Here is a 15592-nt window from a genome sequence, read left to right on the forward strand (position 1 = left end):
CAGCTTGCTTATTATGCCTTCCACATCATTTTCCTTTGGAGCCTATCTGCTCCAACCAGCCTGCTGATGTTTCAAGATGCCATACAGGGAGGGAAAAAGAAAAAAAAAAAAAAAGACCACTGATCAACGCATTGTCTCCTCCAGCAATTACAATTCACATTGCTGATTAACTTTGATGTGAAAACTAATGAGATAAGACAAGTTATCAAGGCGGGACTGATCATCATTCCATTTATACGGCATTTGCCACCGGTGAATGACAAAAAACTAATGAAGACGTATCTGACAGCAGGCAGAGAGGGGGCAGATTTCGGTTCCCCATCAGTAAGAGTTGTGCTCCTTTCTCAAGGTCTATCTGAGACACGTTGAAATTAGCTTAATAATGAAAACACTTCATCTAAATGGACACGTTTACATTAAAATAACTACATGATAAATAGATGGCGGAGATTTTATGCCTTCTTGAGTCTAAACAACAAAGTAAAAATGTGTTCTAGTATTCACTAAATCATTTGGAGGAAAATTCAATTTAAGCTATTACACTTTTCACGGAGCAGCATCCCTGTTTATGGGTAACAAACGTCGGTTTTGGAGGGCGGGGAAGGGGCAGGATCTGGGCAGAGCAGGAATGATTTACTTTGTTAAGATGATAATGGGCAGATAAACAGAAGCACAATATTGGTAAAGCTAATGAACGTTGTTCACACGGCAATAACTTTGTTGGGGGAGATCCACTGGAATGACATTTCCAGCTGTACATTTTTATAAGTTCTCTTCATTGCACGGGGACAGTGAGTGCTTTCTGTTCACATGTATCCTGCTGCTGTCCACATGTAACATACATTATTTTAGAAGAATAAATCCAATACATTTATCTGGATATATTCATATTTTTTGTCTAACAAATTAACAAGGAGAGGCTGGTACTATGTGGGAAATGTAAATTTTTTGGACACGGTTTTTGGGGCTGAGCACTAAATATTAAGAAAAAGTACATGCTTTACTAAACTGGTTTAAAAAAGTGGTTATGTATGAGCTTCAATAAAATTCATAGGCATTCATATGGTTAAAAGGCTTCTAGTGCATTTTTTTGTCTCTATAATATCTTTGTTACATTATCCTTATACATGTGGAAGGAGGTAAAACACTGGTTGTTTTTACGAATAACACAGCTTTCCCAATGAGTCATTTTGTTACTTTGCTAAGTTATTTTCAAAAGCATAAGAAAAGGAAAAATGTTCATTTTCCTTTCTTCCTTATGAGATACGCTAGAGGATTCTGTTTTTCATGCATAAATATCATGGCATAATATTATATTCAAGTAACATGAGAAAAGCCAGAATGAAAAATAAAAAATAAGTTGTGTATTATGAAAGCATATCTTTAAAGTCTCCTTTTTTAGAAAATAAAATAAAATTAATTTTGTTTCCTTTAGTCAAATGTGATTTAAAGTATTTTAAGTCAACTAACTGTCCACAAATATCATTTCCAGTTATATATTTTGGATTTAAAGAAAGAAGAAATGCATTAATATTGTCAGTGTTTATAATCAAAATTTCTCCCCATCCACTGTACCCACCCCAAGCCATCACAAACAAGAACAGAAACAAAACTAAACAAAAAATTAACACAAACCTTCATGTCTTGAAGGGCTGTATTTAAAGAAATCTACTGCATCTGATGAAAGTTAATTGCAATACTGTTTTAAGGATGAAGAAACAAATTAGTACTCCAGTGAGGGATTAAGTTTAAAAGCTCTTCTCAGAACCGAAGATAAATCCTATATATTAGAAGACACTATAAAAGTACTTGCATAAGAGCTTAAAGGCACAAGTGGAGAGCTGACCCCCAAGATGGTTTGATGATGGTGCACTAAGTTTATAAAATTCTCCTGCAATAAAAGGAGCCTTTAAATACAGGGCCCACTAAACACAGAAGCAATTGTACTAGAAAACAGGTTTTCCAATTTTGACTCAAGTGACAAAATTAAGCCCATCTGAACAAGGGCTAACCAGTTTCTTCTCTGGACCCTGCCTTGTCACCCCCCCAATTCACTGGCTTCTCTTTTAGCCCATCTCTCTCCTGAATTCTCTTCTGGTTATAGTTACTACTCAGTTCCAATGTTAATTAGAGACATACACATCCCTATTAGTAACCCACGTTTTCATTAAGATGGCCCCCATCCCCCGCCAAATGAAACACCCGGGAGAGCATCTGCTTGTGAGTCAACGATGCAGACAGAGCTGGCTGTATTTTTGAACGCATGTATCTAACATTCTTTCCTGCCTGGTGTTAATTTTCCCTTTCTGTGTTTTCTTATTATGCTATCTCTAACATGGGTGGTGATTCCTTTTTAGCCTAGTTCTTTAATCTATTTGAATAAATAATTGCTGGCAGCCTCAGAATTTATTCATTCTGGAGGAGGGCTACCTCCTTCACATTTTTATCCAGAGGCACAGCTCAAGGAGACGTGGTGATAATCAGGGGGGCCTGGAATCCTTTCTACACAATGTCATTAGGAGCTCCCATTTAAAATGAAAAATGTATATTACACTTAAAAGCAATGCAAGGTTAGCACCTCTTCCCCAGGAATGCTTCACAAGGGACATTCTGCTTCCATGCTCAGGAAAGGAGCTGGAGGAGAATGAAAGAAAATAAAAATTACTACAAATATTTTTAAGATACTACGAAAGCCCCTCACAGAGGGAAGAAAAAGATTCATACCCTTTTTCTTTCCTACAATAGGGAATAATTATCTTTCACTGGGTTGGCTGAGAATTTTATTCCTAAACCAGTTAATCTACTTTGTTTGTGTAGTACTTGGGGTTTTATTATTTTTTCTTTTATTGAAAACAAAGAGAGATCTTAGTCCATTTCTCACAGTTTCTTCCATGTTCCTTAAGATGCATTATAATACCTAATGTATTGATTTAAATGGTCACCAAATGGAGTTTTTCTCTCAGGGGTGGAGTTCCATTCATCAGCCCTCAGGACCCTCATCCTACAAACTGGTGCTTACAGCACTGAGCCTGTAGCTGAACGTTTGTCTTTGTTTCTTCAAAATGCTCCCATAGAGGGGCACACTGAGTCCATTTCACTGTTCAACTACACTTCATCAACAACAGGCTTTACTCCACCTTATTCAAGCAAACAGTTAGAAGCCTCTGAAGACAGGAAGCCAACTTCCTGGTTTAGATGTAGAGTGGGTTTGTAATATTTATCTTTGAGGACTGGAAATAAATTATTTTATTAAGTGCATGCTTGAAGTGAGTTGCTTAACAGTTCCTTCAATACGTATCCTAAAATTTGTTAACTGAGCTCCCTTTTGATATTAGGGAAAAAAAGCCTTGCTTGGAATTTATGTATATTTCAGTCTTAACTAATGTTTTATTTAAAACAGTTATGGTGCAGCTTTTGATTTGGAGTTTAACGTAAATAATATTTGTACATCTGAAACATACTCAAGACAAATGAAAAGCCTCTCAATGCTTTTTGTGTGAGATGTTGAAGGGCTCTACAAACTTAAAAGGACCTCAACTAAGCTGATCTTCATCTGGAAAAAAGTAAGCTGAATATATTAGATAATACACACTTGCCGAACAGCATTCTCTTAGTTATTTAAAATTTTTTTAAAAGGAAAAAAAAAAGAAAACAGTCTTGATAACCAACCCAAAGCTGGCCTGAGTGTCACTTGATGCTAATTTTGTTTGAAATTGTTCAACTAACTCTGAATAGATATCCATATTCAACAAAGACATAATTAATGGCAACGTTTCCTTCAGCCTCAAGACATTATAACAAGCTGCAAAGTACAAAAAGATTTTTATGGGAACTAATTTAAGGACAAAGAGTTGACCTCTCGCATTTCATTAACTAAGGGAGGGAGAAAAGGAAGAGTGGCAGTTCTCATCTTCCTTCATTTCAAGCAGCCAATTTCAAAATGCAAATCACGATCTGCAGATGTTGGAAGCTGATATAGATATTTTTAAATATCATTTGTTCAATTTAAGGACATCGGACATTTGAATTTTAAATAAAAATCAAAACCAATTTTAGAATTCATTTTTCATTGGGGAATGAATGTATTCATGGTGCACTGAAGGTCTTTAGGTTAGCTGTGCTTTCGAGTGTCTAAAACTATTCTTGTAAACCATTAATTTTATATATTATTTCCAAAACCTTTTAATGGAGGAGTTCTATTAAGTTACACATTATTTCTGATTATTGTGCCCAATGAGAAGTGGTGTATTTTGAGTACAGAGTTGAGAAGGATAAAAGCAACTGTTCAAATCAGACACGTGATTCACAGATATATTAAACTATGTGCTCTGGACGCTGTAGTTTGCTTTAGGCAGTATCTAAAATAAAACTGGAGAGGTTTGCCTTTACAAGACATGCACTGAGCATGAAAACAGTTCAGTACATTACTCCCTTTAGAATTCTGACCTTTCCTAACTCTATTTTGGCTTTATTTATTTACTTTTTTCTATAGCACTTTTCACTATCTGACTATGCATTTTACTTATATATCTTTTTGTCTGTCTTCACTCCTCTCTCACTAGAATATCAGGTTCAAGAAAGCCAGGACTGTTAGCTGCTTGGTTAATGGCCGGGTCTCCAATGTCTAGCCTTGCATTGTCCATGGTAGCCACTGGTCACATGTAGCCATTTAAATTTAATTTGAAATTCATTAATATTAAACAAAATTAAACATTTGCTTATTTAATCACACTAGCCACATTCTAAGTCCTCAATAACCACATGGGCTAGTGGCTCCCACATTGAACTGTGTGGATACAGAACATGCCCTTGGACAATTCTACTGTACAGCACTGGTGTGACAGTGCCTGGCACATAGTAAGCACTTAATAAATACTTGTTGAAATTGAATCTGAAGACCTGGAAAAGGCTATTTCTAGGGATAAGAGATGTCTGATACATTCCTGCCATAGTCAAATGTGTCATTGAGCCAAGAAAACATACTACAGACCTCTCAGCCTGTCATATATTATTTTCTATATTCCATCAATGAAGTTAGATGTCTATTTGATGGTTTTGCTTAGAGTAGAAAGTATCGTTCAACTCACTTTCTCATTTCCGCATATAGGATTTATGAGGTAGGTTAGGGAAGGAAATGAGGGTTCCAGGGGATTAACACCCCACCACAGGAGGACAGAGAATTTTGTTGAGATGCTCGTTGTGGGGTCACGCCTTCTTGCTCAGTCCAGAGTTTTCCTAACTAGGGCAGCCTTCACCACACGCACCCACAGACATTTTGGGGATGCACTTAATAAATACTTCATTGAATTGAAATAAGCAGTAGCATTAAAAGTAATTAAAATAGGCTTGTACTCAGTAATTATCACCACCACCATTTACTAATCTGACTGTGTGGTGAGCAGTGTGTGAGGGTTTTAGGTGTACCCTCTCATTTAATCCTGACAATAGTCCTGTAAGGTAGACAATGCTTTCCTATGTTTACACCTAAAGAAATGGAGATTCTAAGGAGGGAGAGGTGAGATACAAGGAAGCACCGTCTTCCACTTTAGGACAGTGCTGGGGGCTTTACCAGACTGGGGGGAGCTGTTAGCTATTCCCTGCATACATGGTGAAGGTCTGCAGTCAAATTTGCTTTGGTTAATATTTTTTACTTCCTTTCACCTCAGGCGTTTCCCCTTATAGACAGGTCAGTTTTATGGTGCAATCAGACCTACTGATATTGAATATGAAGAAAGACTAAACTGATACCTTTGTGCCAAAATGTGGGAAAAACTGAATATTCATTCGGGACTGTCTATGGCTTGTGGTTGGTGCTGTACAGAATAGGATGCTGATGCAGAAACCAGGCAAGGCTAAAGTGACACAAAATGAAGATGCTTTCTAATTCTGCCTGTGCTCCCCTGCTTGTCACAGAGGCATGTCATTGTGATGATGAGTGAACCTCAGTGAGAACAGCGGCACTTGCATTGGGAGAAGGGCTTTTGATTTATATAACCCTGGAAAAAATGTGTTCCCTTTTAGCTAGGCTCAAACTATCCATACTCTCTCATGCTAGGAGGCATTACAACACTGTTAGATCCCAGTTAGTCTGTTTTTTCTACCTTATTCTCAGTACCCCGCAGGAATGATGACTATAAAAATGGGGGAAGGCAAAAATCAGGTGGAAACCCATTTAGATATATAACCCAGGTCCTCAGTATCCCAACCCACGCTCTTGACCACTAAACTGACCTTCTGGATAGATATGGACAGAATATGATATAGATATAAATAGATATGGAATGAATCATCATAAAAGTTACCAACTAATACTTTGTACTTATACCCAAAGAAAGATTCTACCAGCAAAGGACAAGGGCTTGAGGGAGCTTAGGATTCATGATTCTGGGAACCAAATCTTAGTTCCTGGAGATAAACACCTTTGGGATCATTTCCAAATAAGGTAAGTAGAAAGGCTGAAATATTCTTGAGGACTTATAAAGAGAACAAACTACAAAGTGGATGGACACATGAGCAAGCACACACACACACATTTCTCCCATGGCCACATATTCTAAGCCAAAAATCAGAACAGTTGGTCAGCAACTGAATTATAGGCCACAGTGTGAGTGACAGGCTGAGAGATAAAGTTTGAATTTCTATGTTGCTGTAATATTGTTGGGAGCAGAATTTCAAAATCAAGGCAATCTCAGGAAATTGGGGATATAAAGTTTTCATAGATTCTGTCCGTTTTTAGGTTTATTTATACCCTGCTTTATTTCTAGTGAACTTGTGACTTCATGAATAGAGTAATTGACAAAACTTTTGCCAAGAAAAAAGTTAATAAGAAGTATAATTAATATGAAATGTGATGACAAGCCTAAAAAAATAAAGTTAGAGTAAAATTAAAAAGGCAGAAGAAAAAGATGTAGTCTGAGGCCTGCAAACAGTTGAAAATAGAAAGTCAATCAGGAAAAAAATAACAGAAACAAAGCAGCCACGTAACTACAAGCTCATTAGGGGTTGTGTTTTGGGTGATTTCTGTGGTAGAAGGCGTTCCCACTGCTAGTTTGCCGAGTTTGTCACCTGTTACTGGCTCATTCTGGTTGGATCGCCGTTGAGCCTTTCTAAACTTCACATCACCTTCTCAGAGAACCCCTTTCTTCACTCGGGGCTTTCTACTTTTATTCCTGCCATGTTTCTCCCTCTAAGAGATGCTGCAATTTATTTCTGTTTATTGTTTGCTATCTGTCTTCCCTGCAGGGATGTAATTTCCATGCCGGCCAAGATCTTTACCTCTTTGTTCACAGATATATTCTAGAAGAGTAGCTGGTATATCCTAGGCACTCAGTAAATATCAGTGGAATGAATGGCTGAGTGGAAACCTTGTAACTCCTTGCATGCCTGTATTTGGGGGCCTGTTCTGGATCTCTGTCTTGGTTTCTTAGCCTCATCCTCTCTTATCCTTGTGGCTCATCCCTGCCTCCCATGTGTAATCAGATCATGGCAACTTGCACCTCTTCTCCCAGAGCAGGAGAACATTGCATGTTATGTCTGAACCTTTCTGTCACAGGCCACTGCCATCAGCTTTCCTCTTTCCCTACCTGGTGGGCAATATTTGTAGATCAAGTTTCTGATTTAGAAGGACGTGGTTGTTCCCTAGGGGATGGAAGAAGCTCCTGGGTTTTAAGTAAAAAAAAAACTCAATTAATACTATAGACTATTATCTCATCACAGTAGTTTTAGGCCAAGACATGTTCCTTACTGTGTGGACCAGACTCAACGTCTCACCTTTGTCTCCCTAGGTACTGTGCTCTCCTGTGTGGCTTCCTCTGGCCCCATCATACATCCTCTGCCCCACCATCACTGCATTCTCACTACTTATTTCCCCTTGCCCTCCTCCCTTCAGTGTGCTCTGTGAAAGCCTGAAAAGATTCAACTTTATCGGGACAATTCCCATATCACACCTGTTCCTTCTCCTCAGCTGTGCACACACCTTCCTTGGGTCATCAGTAAATTATATTATAAAATTACATTGTAGGCCAAGTCTTTTCCCAAACTTCAGCCCTAAATACCATTCTTATCCTCTCTCTTCCTCCCTTCCTCTTTTCCTTCCTTTCTCCCTTCTTTCCTTCTTTCCTTCCTTCCTTCCTTTCTTCCTTCCATCAAGCTACTGTGATGACTAGAGATGCTCACTGAACTCTTAGCAGCTCCAAGAATTACCCCTTTCAGGCATACTTGCATGTTAAGTAAGGATGTTAGAAAAGGACATTGTTTACCACACCCATAAAGTTCTAAAGGTGGCATTTCAGGGAGTGAGATGTTGGTGTGGGCCAAGGGGGCCTTTTCTACACCCTTCATTCCATATTTGGATGCTCATTCCCAACATAGCACAGCCCTATAGTTTAGCCTGTGGCCTAAGGGCCAGGGTTAATTTCATACATGCCATTCTTCATGAAAGCAGAGGAAGAATCTCTCCAGCTGGCTTCATCAACAGATGTTCTTTGCCTCTCCATTGCACCCAGCTCAGTGCCCCTGAAATGTTCCCCCAAACATCCATGGTGGTGGATTCTCAAAGATTTCTTCTTACCAGTGAGAATACAAAAGAGCCAAAGCAGCCATCACATGGAGTTACTTTAAAACAATAAATTTCAATGTTACACATCTATCCATACACATGTATCCTGCCTATAAAAAAATAATTTGGGCTCAGGCCCATTAAGAAATAAATTCCACAGAGAGCTGAGTCAGATACTTTTCTTTTAGGTCTGAAAATGAAGGATTCATTTTAGCAACAGAAATTCCTCTCCCCTCTACCCCTAAAGCATTTTAAGCCTATTACACTGGCTTCAGAATTAGTCGACCTCTACTCATCACCCAGTGGGGAAGCAGGTTCTCCTCTTCCCTGCCACAAAGCCAGGTCTCACTGAGAGTGATGACCATCCAAGGTCTCGCCAGGCTTGCCAGTTTCTCTGCCTCTGTCATATGTTAGCAGCCCCTGCAGATGTCTCAGGGCAAAATAAATTACTTCCAGATGTGAAGAAAAGAGCTGAATGCATTCATGCAGAAGTGAAGGGGGCATTGTTTTCCCTATGTTGGGGTCTCTTGGAAGGTATCAATGAACAACAAATTCATTCTTAATATATCACAGGAAATCTAAAATGGAATGTATCACCCAGCAAATAATTGCCTATTTTCTATTCTGCAAAACCCAAACCTAATTTCTTATTAAGTACCAAGGCTTACATTCTCCAGGAAACATTTGACTGCTTACCAACTGATTTAACAGTTCATTATTCCAATTTAAATTTCAAAACAAATGCAAAGGTTTGCAGGAATGACTTATATGAATTTCATAGACCAATATTCCTTTTTTAGATCTGCTTTCTTTACTGGAGCAGGTCTGTTACCTTCTTGAAAATATTTCAAAGTGGAAGCTGAGATACATACCATTTGCCTGTGTCATAAACAGATAATGCAGTTTTCAGTGTTCAGGAGAAAAGAAATGACTTTTATTTTCTCCTACAGTGCTACTATCTACAAGATTTCCCTTGAATATGTGTGTATGTGTGATGATGGTGATAACCTCTGTGTGTATTTTTAAAGTACAAACCATGAGAACAACCATAAACCAAGACTGAGAATAAAACCAGCCCAAGGAAACTGCTATAGCTCTGCACCCAGAACCTTGGCTGATGATACATTTTGTTAAATGACAACAGTATAGCACCAGAATGTCTCACGCACACATCCTCAGGAGGGGATTATAATTTGAATAAGGAGGTTTTGAATTCCCTGTATCTAAACCAGGCAACTGAATTCAGCCTTATGTAGAGTCCCCTCAAAGGTCTGTGCTCCACTGTGTGCCTGTTGTCAGCATTGCTTGACCTTGTTCTCCACAAGAGTAAGTTTGGGAGTCTGAAAAGTGAAGTGAAAGACTGGCAGGAGCCCACCCCTGCTCTCCTGTCCTCACAGCTGCTCCCTTGTCTGGAATGACCTTGTTCACTGCTTGCTTTCTTTCTGTGTGCCCACCTTCCACGAGAATGAGAACCCAGGACAGCAGGAACTTCATTTCTTCCATGGTTGTGTCCCTAGCTCCTGACATGGGTCTGGTCCATCCTAGGCACTCAATACCTTTGTAGAATGAATGGATTGGGGTAGTTGCAATTCCTTCCTGTGGACCTCTGGAAAATCCAGCTGTCTTTTGATGGCATTGACTAATGACTGATTGGTTGACACAAATACAATCAAATAATTGGGAAATATTGGCTATTATATTGGGATGGGCGTGGTGCATTCACTCATATCTAGTTAGAAGACCAGAGAGGAAATTAATGTCTTCTTACAAAGGAAACAATCAAATGATACAGTGGCAGAACCCAAGGAGATATTTGCTGTGTTATTAATATTTGAATGCTCATACAAATGAATGTTCTCTAAAACCAATTGGGCCCTTTAAAGAAAACAACCTCTAACTATGTTCTGCCAATTAATTCTGATCACATCTTCAAGTCTATTTACAGCCAAGCTCAGAGTCCTCCCTTCCGTCAGCCTTTGACTTTCTAAGTGTCCCAGGCAGCTGCGTGTCTGTCTGTGCTCCCTGCGATGACTTGCCAAACCTCGCTTTCTTAAGACTGCTGACTTCCATGGGGCACTCTGACAAAGCCTCCACTCTATGGAGGCCGGGAGGCCCAGGCGTCCAGCCAGCCTGCAGCAGGAATTCAGGGAGTCACAAAGGCCTCTTTAAAACCATGTCACGCTCATGTGATAACTGCTCCTCTGTGCTTATTTAAACTGTCCCTCCCAATTAGCAGTAATAAGTGACTCTGTAAAGATGAACAAACACAGTGCCTTCATTAGTCTGCATCAGCATTGCTCACCCAACCCAGGCCCACATTCCCTGCTCTGTGCCAATCAGCCCCAGAGAATCCCCAGAGGATACCTCCAATCGTGTTTGGAGAAAGCTAAACGCATCTTACTCTGAGTGAACAAGGACCAGCAAAAGGCAAATTAATGACAACCCATTTGAAGAGTTTGCTTGAAATTATTGTATTCTGCCCATCCACCGAAAAATTGATTACTCCCAGGGTAGGGGGAAAAATTCAAATCAATAGACTACAGCAAAATGGCCAAAAGGCACGTACTAAGCCCATTTGTTTTATCTTTTTACCCTTTCTCACTGCCCCCCTTCCTGGTCTGCTCCTGTGCATAGTTCTGCCCCTTCTCCATCTACACACATTTTTTAAAGAAATGAGATATAATTTACAGAGCAGGAGCTGTTTGGCCTTTACAGATAAAGCACTAATGGCACCCAGGGAGAGTTGCGTGGTTATACATCTCCCAGATGAACTGGGGCCTGTAAACACCTCGAGTCCCAGTTTTGCCTGAACAGAGTCTGGGGTGATGTGGGAAGTTCTCTCCCTGCAGGCAGAGAGATATGCAAATGAGGCATTTATCGGGATTCTCTCCAGGCACATGTGTTAACCCCTCTTTCCCCAGAGCTGCATGGAAAGAAGGAACAGATGCAAGGTTCCCTCTTGGACAAGTAGGCAGGTATGGCTTCTCTGCACCTGTTTAAACAGCCCTGTGATCTTGGGGGCGTCACCAATGTCTCTGAATCTCACCTTCCTTAATGGAAAAATGAAAGGGGGATAACAAATTTGGATTTGCACCTCCTACCCCAGGAAACAGCAGAAGGTCTCCAACTTTATTTCAGAATAAAATTTCAGCTCCTTACCTGGAAATCAGGTCCTGCATTAAACTGGCCTTCAGAGCCTCCCAAGTTATCTCCCTCCCCTTGAGGTACCCAAGACTGGGCAATTCCCTCAATTGGGCAAGTCCTCACCCAAGTTCTCTAGCTCCTAAAACCTTTCCAATCTTTTAAGGCTCAACTCAAATGCCACCTCACCCATCCTCCAATGGTCTCTCTTCATTTTTCTCTGTCCCACTGAGCACATCTGTATCTTCACTGGATGGACAGAAATGGAATATTAATCAGCAGTGACATTTCTAAACACACAGTTGCATTTAATAGTATTAGATGTTTCTCTGCCCATCTTTCTTAAATCCTCTATCTAACCCATTACCTAGTTGGCCCCACATCTTTTTAGGCCTTCAAACCTTCTCAAGCTATTGAGACATCCAAAACGTAACAGTATTTCTGCCATTTTCTTGCAGGTCAGGGGAGTGGGTGGCCAGGTCTACCAGACCTCCTGGACAGGAATCAGATGGCATCTTCCTTCTCATCAGTTTGAGCAATGGCCCTGGGAACCCAGCCAGCATGTTGTGAGGAAGCCCAGGCCACAGGTAGGTGTTCTGGCCACAGGTAGGTGTTCTGGCCACAGCCTCAGTCAGGCTCTTGGTCAATAGCCAGCACCAAACACCATTGTGGAAGTGAATGAGCTGTCAGATGATCTCAGCTCTGGAGTTGTCTAGCGGAGGCCTCCAACCTTTCAGAGGAGAGTCAAAGCTTCCCTGCTGTGCCTTGTCTGAGTTTTTCACCCATAGTATTCATGAGCAAAATTAATGATTGTTTCATGCCACTAAGTTTGGGAGTCACTTTTATGCAGCTGGGCAAGTCCTTCCTTGAAAGGGATCTGGGTGGTGGATCTCTGATATCTACCACAACTCTACAGGATGAAGGTTCTAAAGTTAGGGTAGGGGTTCATAGTCCTTTGACCTTTTCTCATTCCAGAGAATGCATCTGAGCAAATCAGTGAGGGGACTTGAACCAAAGACTCAGATTGCAGCGTCCCTGGTTATGGAGGCCCCCTGTGTTGGCCAGGGAGTCTTGGTTGCAAGCAACAGACAAGATATTGAACAATTTAGCAAAACAGGGATGTGTTGGAAGGACATGTAGCAGCTCCCAGAGCCCAAAGGGGACCCCAAAGAACCAGGTCTTGGGAAGGACAGGTATCCAGTAATTCAGGGAGCTGGGAGGTGAGCACATGTGAGCAGTGTCTTCACAGCACCATCCTGGGATTAAACTGGCTACAAGAATTTCTCTGCCTTCACTTGGTTCAAGAATCAAATTCTCAAGAGAAGTAGTCTGAATCGCCTTGCATGAGTCATGTGCCCACACCCTGGAATGGTCAGGACAGGTTCACTGACATTTCCATCAGACTACCCATGATGGCGAGGGTGACAATTATTGTCACCAACTGGATTCAGCACATAGTGTGTGCCAGCCTACAGATTTAGTCCATTAATGCTCACTAGGAGGCAGGCACTGTGATTATTCTTATTTTATAAATGAAGAAACTAGAGCTCAGAGAGGGTAAGGTATTTACCCAAGTCCACTCAGCTGGAATCTTTATCACCAAGGCTTAAACACAGCTGCTTTATATCCTGGATGCTGAATTTCTACATTTGCCACTTCTCATAGGCCTCAATGTTGCTCATAGCCATAGTTTCCCAAAGGTGAATCATGGGGCTACTTACAGCACAAAGAGGAATAGGTATTGGACTGGGAAACAACCAGTGCCACACTAGACTTTCACCATCTAGTGTGGAAAAGCCTATATGGGGCTAGAATCTGAGTCCTCAGAGAGGTGGGTAATCATTAGACCCAAACTGACTTGTAGTAAAGTCAGGACATGCCCTGGCCAGGAGATGTGTGTGTCTATTTGATAGAGACTTCTCTGGAGTAATTCCTCAAAAATGATGACTGCTTACCTCAGGGCCACAGGCATAAGAAAAGCTGGTGGATCGGTGCCCACAACACCTGGGACACCCACCCAACCTCTAATTCTGCACGCAGCTGGATTAGAGGCTCCCTGCTCTGAGCAAACCCTGTCACGCCCAGTGTCAAGGAGATCTCCATGCACATCGCTCTGCCTTCATCCCTTTGTCCTTTAGATCCAAACCTCCTGTGTGACTAAACTGTTTTTTTTTTCAATGGCCTTGAAAACCACTTACAGGTAAAATCCTCCTTAAATAGACATTAAAAACATGTCCAGCATGCAATTCAGCTAGACACACATAACAGGTGCTCAACGCTTGTTTGCTATTGATAATAAAAAGACAAGATGTTGGAAAAAGTCATATTGTGATGTGGGGTGTCTCACCTCCTCAGTCTACAAGGCAGTTTCACCTGCATGGATTCTTCCAGGAGGACTTGTGGGTTTAAGCCTGTGTTCACTCAGCTTAATCATAATGGCATTCAAGAAGTGGTACCAATCCAAATGAAAGAGAATTTTGTTTAAAAAATGATAATCTCATCTATGTGCCGGTGGCATCCTCAACACAGCATGTTTGCATGTTTGTTCTTGTGCCAAAAAGAGCAGATGTGGGTGTTCCTAAGAGGAAGTCCTCATCTGAATTGGTGTGAAGGCAATTCTGAATGATTTTCTGATATTCCATACTGGTCTTTTTGTCAAAGACAAATGAAAACAGTTATTAAACCCATTTTAAATTTGTTAGAAGGAAATTTTTTTTATTATTAAGGTATCACTGATATACACTCTTTTCGAGTTTTACAAGAAAAACATTGTGGTTATTACATTCACCCATATTATCAAGTCCCCCCATAACCCACTGAAGTCACTGTCCATCAGCATAGTAAGCTGCCACAGAGTCACTACTTGTCTTCCCTGTGCTACACTGTCTTCCCGTGACCCCACGCACACCATGTGTATCAATCATAATACCCCTCAATCTCCTTCTCCCTCCTTCCCCACCCACCCTACCCCACCCCTCCCCTTTGGTAACCACTACTCCCTTCTTGGAGTCTGTGACTCTACTGCTGTTTTGTTCTTTCAGTTTTGCTTTGTTGTTATACTCCGCAATTGAAGGAAATCATTTGGTACTTGTCTTTCTCTGCCTGGCTTATTTCACTGAGCATAATACCCTCTAGATCTATCCACGTTGTTGCAAATGGTAGGATTTGTTTTCTTCTTATGGCTGCATAATTTTCCATTGTGTATATGTACCATATCTTCTTTATCCATTCATCTACTGACGGACACTTAGGTTGCTTCCATATCTTGGCTATTGTAAATAGTGCTGCGATAAACATAGGGGTGCATATGTCTCTTTGAATCTGAGGTCTTGTTTCCTTTGGGTAAATTCCTAGGAGTGGAATTCCTGGGTCAAATGGTATTTTTATTTTTAGGTTTTTGAGGAAACCCATATTGCCTTCCACACGGATGAACTAATTTACATTCCCACCAGCAGTGTAGGAGGGTTCCCCTTTCTCCGGATCCTTGCCAGCATTTGTTGTTACTTGTCTTTTGGAAGTTGGCCATCCTAACTGGTGTTAGTTGATATCTCATTGTTGTTTTAATTTGCATTTCCCTGATGATTAGCGATGTGGAGCATCTTTTCATGTGTCTGTTGGCCATCTGAATTTCTCTTCTTTGGTGAAGTGTCTGTTCATATCCTCTGCCCATTTTTAATGGGGTTGTTTGCTTTTTGGGTGTTGAGGCTTCTTTATATATTTTGGATGTTGACCCCTTGTCAGATATGTCATTTGTGAATATATTCTCCCTTAGTGTAGGATGCCTTTTTGTTCTACTGATGGTGTCTTTTGCTGTACAGAAGTTTTTTAGCTTGATCTAGTTCCGTTTGTTCATTTTTTATTTTGTTTCCCTTGTCTGAGGAGATGCATTCAGGA

Source organism: Manis pentadactyla, chromosome 5 (genome assembly GCF_030020395.1).
Source record: "Manis pentadactyla isolate mManPen7 chromosome 5, mManPen7.hap1, whole genome shotgun sequence".
Taxonomy (NCBI): domain Eukaryota; kingdom Metazoa; phylum Chordata; class Mammalia; order Pholidota; family Manidae; genus Manis; species Manis pentadactyla.